Raw genomic sequence first — 8,157 nt, forward strand, 5'->3', positions numbered from 1 at the left:
TGTGTAAGTGAAAGATTCCTAAACCCATTCCATCTCTTTCTTCATTTAACTGAGATTGTGTATATGGAATAACAAAATTCCAAGTCAACAAAATGGCATGGCATCTAAGAGCCTATTGAAAAAGAATTTGAACTCTAGAGCAGATACAAACACAGGGCAGGGCAAGGAGATGATAAAGGAGAATCCCCTCAGCTTCATTCCTGGACATCAGACTAAATATTGAAAAGTGAGAAAGGATAGGCCAGGCACGGTGGCTGATGCCTGTAATCCCAGCACTTTGGGAGGCTGAGGCCAGGTGGATCACTTGAGGTCAGGAGTTTGAGACCACCCTGACCAACATGGTGAAACCTCGTCCTTACTAAAAATACAAAATTAGCCAGGTGTGGTGGTCCATGACTGTAGTCCCAGCTACTTGGGAGGCTGAGGCAGGAGAATCACTTGAACCCGGCAGGCAGAGGTTACAGTGAGCCGAGATCGCACCATTGCACTACAGCCTGAGCAACAAGAGTGAAACTCCATCTCAAAAAAAAAAAGAAAAAGAAAAGAAAGGATATAGGAAAACATTGGGGATCTGATTGGAGAAAAGTTTTGTAGGAGCAAAAGAGGTGCTCTTTTCCAATCATTAAAAGCATTCCTTATTTTCCCTTTTTAACTTGTGCTTCAAATTCTACCTCTTACCCAGGAATCTGCTTCCAGCTTGTTTTCCACAAATGGGAAGCTGATCTGGGAAGAGGCCTTCTGGAGAAATCTCACTTGTCCTTGTTGGAAAAAGCCCTGGGAAGCCTTAAGCTCAGTGCCTGGTCTGATCTGTGTACATGAGCACACAGCTACGGAGCTCTCCTAAGTCCTGGGGTATAGGTTCTCTAGGACTGGCACTAAAAGTCAAGTTCCAGGATAAGTCAGCCATTCTTTCCAGAGCTTCCCTCAATCAACTGGAATGGAGACGTACTTCCTCCAGGCAGATGGACCAGGAGGGCAGAGTGGGGCAGTGAGAGGCCACTGATGGCACTGCCCTCTCCACAATGTCTGGGACACATGACCAACCCTGGATGGGAGCCTCTTTGTGCTCTGTAGCTGCTTTTGTCTCTGTGGCTTTCTTTTTTTGAGAGGGGGATGGGGGGAAGTTTCACTCTTGTTGCCTAGGCTAGAGTGCAATAGCGCCATCTTGGCTCACTGCAACCTCTGCCTCCCGGGTTCAAGCAATTCTCCTGCCTCAGCCTCCAGAGTAACTGAGATTACAGGTATGCACCACCACGCTCGGCTAGTTTTGTATTTTTTAGTAGAGATGGGGTTTCTCCGTGTTGGTCAGGCTGGTCTTGAACTCCTGACCTTGGGTGATCCTCCCTCCTCAGCCTCCCAAAGTGCTGGGATTACAGGCATGAGCCACCGTGCCCAGTCCCTGTGGCTTTCTAGGAATGCTGGGATGGCTAAGGAATGCCACTTAGCTGAGGCAAAGGAAGGCATTGGTTTCCCATCCTACCTCCTCTTTCTGCTTTGTTGCCATCCTTTTTTTCATCTTTACTTCCAGATTTTTCAGTCAAAGGAAAGGTACTTTCATGGATTTAAGCACTTGGCCTCAAAATAAAAATCTAAGCCAAAAGCAGCCTTCGAAGACTTGCTCTTCCACGAGTCATTTTCTAGCAGGATAGAAATTACAACTACAGCTCAAATTAAAAAAAAAAAATGCTCAGCATCTCATTGAAAAGCTCACCTCTCCTACAACTTTTGAAGAGTGGCAGATGAGTCAGGGTAAGGCGGGAAGCTGAAAACTCAAGTCGCTTTAATTCAGATTTTGTGATTTTTCATCCTTTAGCTAAAGCTACAATTACAGAGAAGGTTCTCAATCACCAGTATTCTGGAAGTGAGTCATCAGATGAACTGGGAATGAAGCTATTACTGAGTGTCTGCTCTTCAGAGACAGAGAGAAGTGGATTGAGGTAGAGTTTTTGCTGATTTATAAGCATTAAATCAGATGAGGATAATGGCAAATATGCCCAGCTTTCTTATAACACCATATGAACAGCAATCATTCTCCAATACCTTAGAGGAGTAGCTCACAACACGCAGGTAATATAAGCAGCAGGAAAGGAGGTTGAAAGTGACTTTCTGTCATCCCCGCATTAGTGGAACGGTAAGATGAATGTTGCGTCTTGAAATGCCTCGCATTTTTTGCCTGCTATTATTAACCTTGCATGCTTCTAAGCAGCATGGGGTCCTGGAGAAAAAGGTTATAACAAGTGGATATTTGAGGGCAGAGATTGCTATCAAAGGTAGGCTGAATTGTATTTGCTTCCTTTAACCTTCCTTTGTGCTTGCCATCCACTATTTTGATGCAGCTGCTCCTTCCAGTTAGAAAGACTTCACAGATGCAGCAGCTAAATGGAGCTGGGTTCAGCACAATGTTAGATTCAAATAAGGTACCTTGAGTGATTAAACCATCGCTCCTCCAAGACAGTGGGAAAGTGCCCATCAGAGAAGTGCTGAGGGGCGTGTCCTCAATGCCAACTACAAACATCATAAGGGACTTTGTGTTTTACAGCATCTTCTCTCTCCTGGTATAGGTCGTCTACTCTGATTTTCCTTTTTATCAGGCTAAAGAGGATATATTTTATCATAATGGCTTTATATCCAATGTGTACAGACCAACACAAATAAGGGTATTACAAGTTAAAGAACTGTACCTCAGGCACCATTTTATTAGAACTAGTGTTCACATCAAACAATACATCCTAAGTACTTTATATTAAGCGTGGACGAATCATTTGCCTGAGGATTAGGTGTTGTGCCATTGAAATGTAATCCTGCTGTTGATTTTTTTCTTAACTGCCAAACCAAACATGGTCAAAGAAGTAACTCTAAAAGCGGCAACAGGAGCAATCTTATCCTACATTTCACGCGTAAAAGAAAAACTGAAGCTGAAACTAGTGTAACACGGCAACATAAATTTCACTCCGCTGCACACCTGTCTGTGGTGTCTAATGTATGTGACTAAGTTTGCTTTGATTATCGGAGTGTACCAATTACAGTGCATTCTCAGGGCATATAAAAGAGATTATATACACTTAGCATTATAAAGAAAGCAGTGCCCAGTAGAAGCCTAGCGAGACCTCCTGAATTCCCATCAATGTGGCCCATTCCCAAGTAATCCGCTTGGCCTTTCTTCTCAAGCTATCCCATCCCTAAAGGTGAGAGAATGAGGGGGAAGTCCTAGTGCACAGGACCACTGTGGCAGGTGATTTTACTCTCTCAGGCCAGGGCCATATTCTTTAGGACACTGGAAAAATAATTTGCAAATAGTCATCAGAGATTTGTCACATTATGGTTTCTGAGTTTTTATGCTGTGGAATTTGTCTTATAGGCAAAGATACTTTAAAAAAAAAAAAAGTCCAGATGAAACATCCTATTAAATAAATCCTTGCCTTATTCCAATTGAGACTTTAAGGTAAGCAGCCTTACCTGGGTCACAGAAGTGTGTATGGAGAAGAGCTCCTGCCAGCTCAAGTATTGTCTGCTCTGATCAGAGTTCTCCTTGTACAGCTTATCTCTGCTGTGATAGAAAAACAGTCTGGGTGTCATGGAGATAACTGAAGACAGGAAGTGGGAACTCTCCCTTCTGAATACAGCACTAGAGCTAATGTTAAGAGTGAAGGAGGCCGGGCGCGGGGGCTCAAGCCTGTAATCCCAGCACTTTGGGAGGCCGAGACGGGCGGATCACGAGACCAGGAGATCGAGAACATCCTGGCTAACACGGTGAAACCCCGTCTCTACTAAAAAATACAAAAAACTAGCTGGGCGAGGTGGCGGGCGCCTGTAGTCCCAGCTACTCCGGAGGCTGAGGCAGGAGAATGGCGTAAACGCGAGAGGCGGAGCTTGCAGTGAGCCGAGATCGCGCCACTGCACTCCAGCCTGGGCCGCAGAGCGAGACTCTGTCTCAAAAAAAAAAAAAAAAAAAAAAAAAAAAAAAAAAGTGAAGGAAAAAAGCTAAGAGTAATTCCTATTGGTGAACTCATTTAAAATTCACAGACACCTAGGAGATAGATAATATTATTATTATTCCCATCTTATAAGAAACTGAGGCCATTCTCCAGCCTCAGCCTCCTGAGTAGCTGGGACTACAGGTGCCCGCCACCACACCTGGCTAATTTTTTTGTATGTTTAGTAGAGACGGGGTTTCACCGTGTTAACCAGGATGGTCTTGATCTCCCCTGACCTCATGATCCGACCACCTCGGCCTCCCAAAGTGCTAGGATTACAGGCGTGAGCCACCGCGCCTGGCCCATCTGACTTTTCTACGTTTTATTTATTCAGGAAAATAGACAGATGATGGCGTTTGTCTCTTAATGTTTTGTAGGCAATTCTGTGAGAAAGAAGCACTCATTGCTCTGTTTTCACATACTTCCTCTTCTTTTCGGTGACGGAGACACACTCAGGAAGGCTGGATCCACAGAGGCTGCCCACCTTCTTCACTGATTTCTACTTGATTGATTCCTTCCTGATTGATTTCCAGGATCTCTGAAACGAGAAGCCCTCCCCTTTATATGTTTAATAAGATATTGCAAAGTGCACCTGAGAACGAGCCCATTGGCAGCAGATTATGAAGGGGGTCTATGTTTTGAACATGCTGAACTGCTCTGGTTTGTGACTGGGGAAGATTAAAGGCCTACAACAAAAATGAGTGCTGGGTATTGCTAACAAGGGGGGCTTCCTGTAATTTCTCAGGCCATAAGTATTTAGTGAGTATTTACAGGGTGTGGATTATTTTCAGAAACTCTTAGACCAAGAAACTTAGGGACTGGGCCGGGCGCGGTGGCTCAAGCCTGTAATCCCAGCACTTTGGGAGGCCGAGACGGGCGGATCACGAGGTCAGCAGATCGAGACCATCCTGGCTGACACGGTGAAACCTCGTCTCTACTAAAAAATACAAAAAAAGCTAGCCGGGCGAGGTGGCGGGCGTCTGTAGTCCCAGCTACTCGGGAGGCTGAGGCAGGAGAATGGCGTAAACCTGGGAGGCGGAGCTTGCAGTGAGCTGAGATCCGGCCACTGCACTCCAGCCCGGGCGACAGAGCGAGACTCCGTCTCAAAAAAAAAAAAGAAAAAAAAAAAAAGAAACTTAGGGACTGCATCTGTCTCACTTACTGGTATGTCCCCAGGGATACACTGGTATCCCTGTCTCTCTTACTGGGGTCTCTCCTACAGGGACTGGTGCATAAATACAGAAATGCTAGACATAAATGCTAGTTAAATGAAGGCACGTGTGAACAAATAAGTGAATGAATGATCAAGCGAATCTACTCATTCAGTCCCTCAGGCTTTGTAACCCAGTACCAAGAACAATGCCTGCCATGAATTAGGCAATCAACAGAGGTTTGGTCACATGAGTTAATAAGTCCAATCAAGCATTGATAACTTACGCAAGTATTCTGTTTGACTATTAAAAATTTTCCAATATAGTTGCTATCTAATAATTGTCTCAATAACTTTTCTTCCAGTCTAACTGTAATGCAGATGCTTCTCTCTGGATCTGTCTGCTAAAACCATGCCACCTGCACAGGTGTGTCAAGCGGGAACATGGGAAATGCAATGCTGGCATCAACAGTGGACCCTCTGTAGATGTGGGGTGCTTGAACCTGGGAGGCGGAGGTTGCGGTGAGCTGAGATGGCGCCATTGCACTCCAGCCCAGGCAACAAGAGCAACACTCCATCTCAAAAAAAAAAAAAAAAATTCTCTCTCCTCAGCCTTCCAAGTAGCTGGGATTACAGCGACACCACACCCAGCTAAATTAGTTTTTTGTTTGTTTGTTTCACTATGGGTTTTGCCATGTTGCCCAGGCTGGTCTCAAGCTGCTAGGCTCAAGCGATCCACCCACCTCAGCCTCCCAAAATGTTGGGATAATAAGTGCCCAGCCTCCATCACTCTATTTTTTTTTTAAGTTCTAAGCTAAGGCATACAGCAGTACTCATGGTTTTTATTTACTCCATAGCATTATACATTTATTTTAAATGGATAACTAATTTCTTTCAAACCCAGTTTTCATATCTTTTGGAGTAGCAGTTTCATAACAAAAGCATTTATCAGTTTGGAGGCCAAGGCGAGAAGATTGCTTGAGTACAGGAGTTCTAGACCAGCCTACACCATACAGTGAGACCTTGTCTCTACCAAAAAATAAAAAAATTAGCCAGATGTGGTGGTGTGCACCTGTAGTCCTGGGTACTCAGGAGGCCAAGGCAGGAGGATTGCTTAAGCTAGGGAGGTCAAGGCTGAAATGAACTGTGTTCACGCCACTGTACTGCAACCTCGGCAAAAGGGTGAGACTTTGTGTCACAACATGCACACAAAAAACCTTAAAAGCATTTATTTATCTGATGGATATTCCAGTCATTAGTAAATAATTGCCTCTGCTTGGAACTCTGAAGGAATCAGTAAATCTTTAAGTATTTGAAACTTTAATAACCTAAATAAAAATCAGAAATATTTCAGACTTCTTTTCAAATGCAAATCTTACCTACCACCCTCTCCACAAACTTCCTCAGTACAGCTCTTGACGTTTTAATATAGAGAACATCTGTTGTTCTCAACCTTAGATTTCTCCAACTATTTTCTACAAGAGAAATATGATGATGATTAACATTATAAAATGTTTTTCTTCTATACAGGTAAGAGAGTTTTCTAGTATTAATCTCCCATGGAGTTCCCCCTAAATGTCACAAATCATTTGGGAAATACTTAAGAAGTAGATTTGTATATGTAGCTCTCACATACACACCTCGTTACATAGAAACCTGATACACTGAAATTCACTGTTACAGAATTTAGAAACTAGCAAACTAACTCGATACACTTTATCCCAAAGCTTCTTTTACATAATTTTCAAGTTACATTCAGTCCTATCTTCCAGCAACATGCCCCACCCTCTTGCTTCATTTACTGAAATAGTTAGGCTCAGCCTCTTCGGTATTTCTGCATTTTCTCCAGCTCAGAAGGGCCTGGTCGTTCTAACACAGTGCCTTCTTATTGTTCTGCGTAACAAGCTCCGAGTGATCAAAAGGAGGTGCACATTTGCTCCCAATGGAAAATAATGAAGTGTCAATTTGTTAGAAACACATGCCTCTTCAACCCAATGTGACTGCTCAGTTGAGAAACTTTTTTGCTTGCTGAGAAAGGGAGGAAAGCAAAGCAAAAGAGTCATTAGGTCATTTAATGAGTTGAATTATCAAATGTGATTTTAATACACATACATCCAGTTGTATAATGAAATGATATAGGCTTTAATGCATACAAATTCATGTTAGAGAAAAGTTCAGGAGTACAGCTGTTCTCAAAGGGCCTTGCACCTGCAATCCATCAGATGCTGCAGACTTTGAAGTTTTCTTCTGGTATAACTTTCAGGTTAATCACTCCCTCCTCTCTGCTGCGTTGATCTTTGTATAAATTTCTATTTATGACTTTACTGTTGTGTTTGTTTTCTTGTCTATCTGCTCTGCTGGACTGTAAGGTACTTGAGGGAAAGACCTGTAACTTATTGATCTTTGCATCTCCTGGCACAACCTGGCATTCAGCAAGCACATATCAAACACCATGTACCAGTGACTTATCTGCTGTGCAATAAAAATTGGTAAGTATTTATTGCTGCTCTTGATGCTACCATGTCATCATCCTTTTCAACTTAATTTTTACCAGCCCATGTCTGAGTTTGTCAGTATATGTATCAGGCCTTATCCTTTTGCAGAGATGCCTTGATGGCCTGAATGCCCTTTGCCAGAGATATGGGAAAAAAAAAAAAAAAAAGGCAGAGCAGACACACGTGATCCAGGAAAGATTGCATGGCTGCAGGTGACCCCAGAGCCTTGTTGGAGGACAGCGATTTGAAAGCCTTGAATCTACCAGTCCTCATAACATTTCTGGATAGATATTGTCCTGAGGCAGAGCAAGAGGATTCTAGAGCCTTTGTGTCTGCAGCCCCACGTGCACGTTTCTTCCGGACCTCTGACTCACCCTCTACAGTTGAGCACATTGACACCTTCCACGTCCCCCATTTCTTCACCTGTACGATGGGAATGGTGGTCATAGATGTCCCTGACATACTGAGGTGGGGACAGGACTTAAGGCTATTTTGTTAAGTACTGAGTGCAAAAAAAAAAAAAAAAAAAAAAAAAAAA

This window comes from Rhinopithecus bieti, unplaced genomic scaffold (assembly GCF_001698545.2).
Source record: "Rhinopithecus bieti isolate Rb0 unplaced genomic scaffold, ASM169854v2 scaffold_61465, whole genome shotgun sequence".
NCBI lineage: Eukaryota > Metazoa > Chordata > Mammalia > Primates > Cercopithecidae > Rhinopithecus > Rhinopithecus bieti.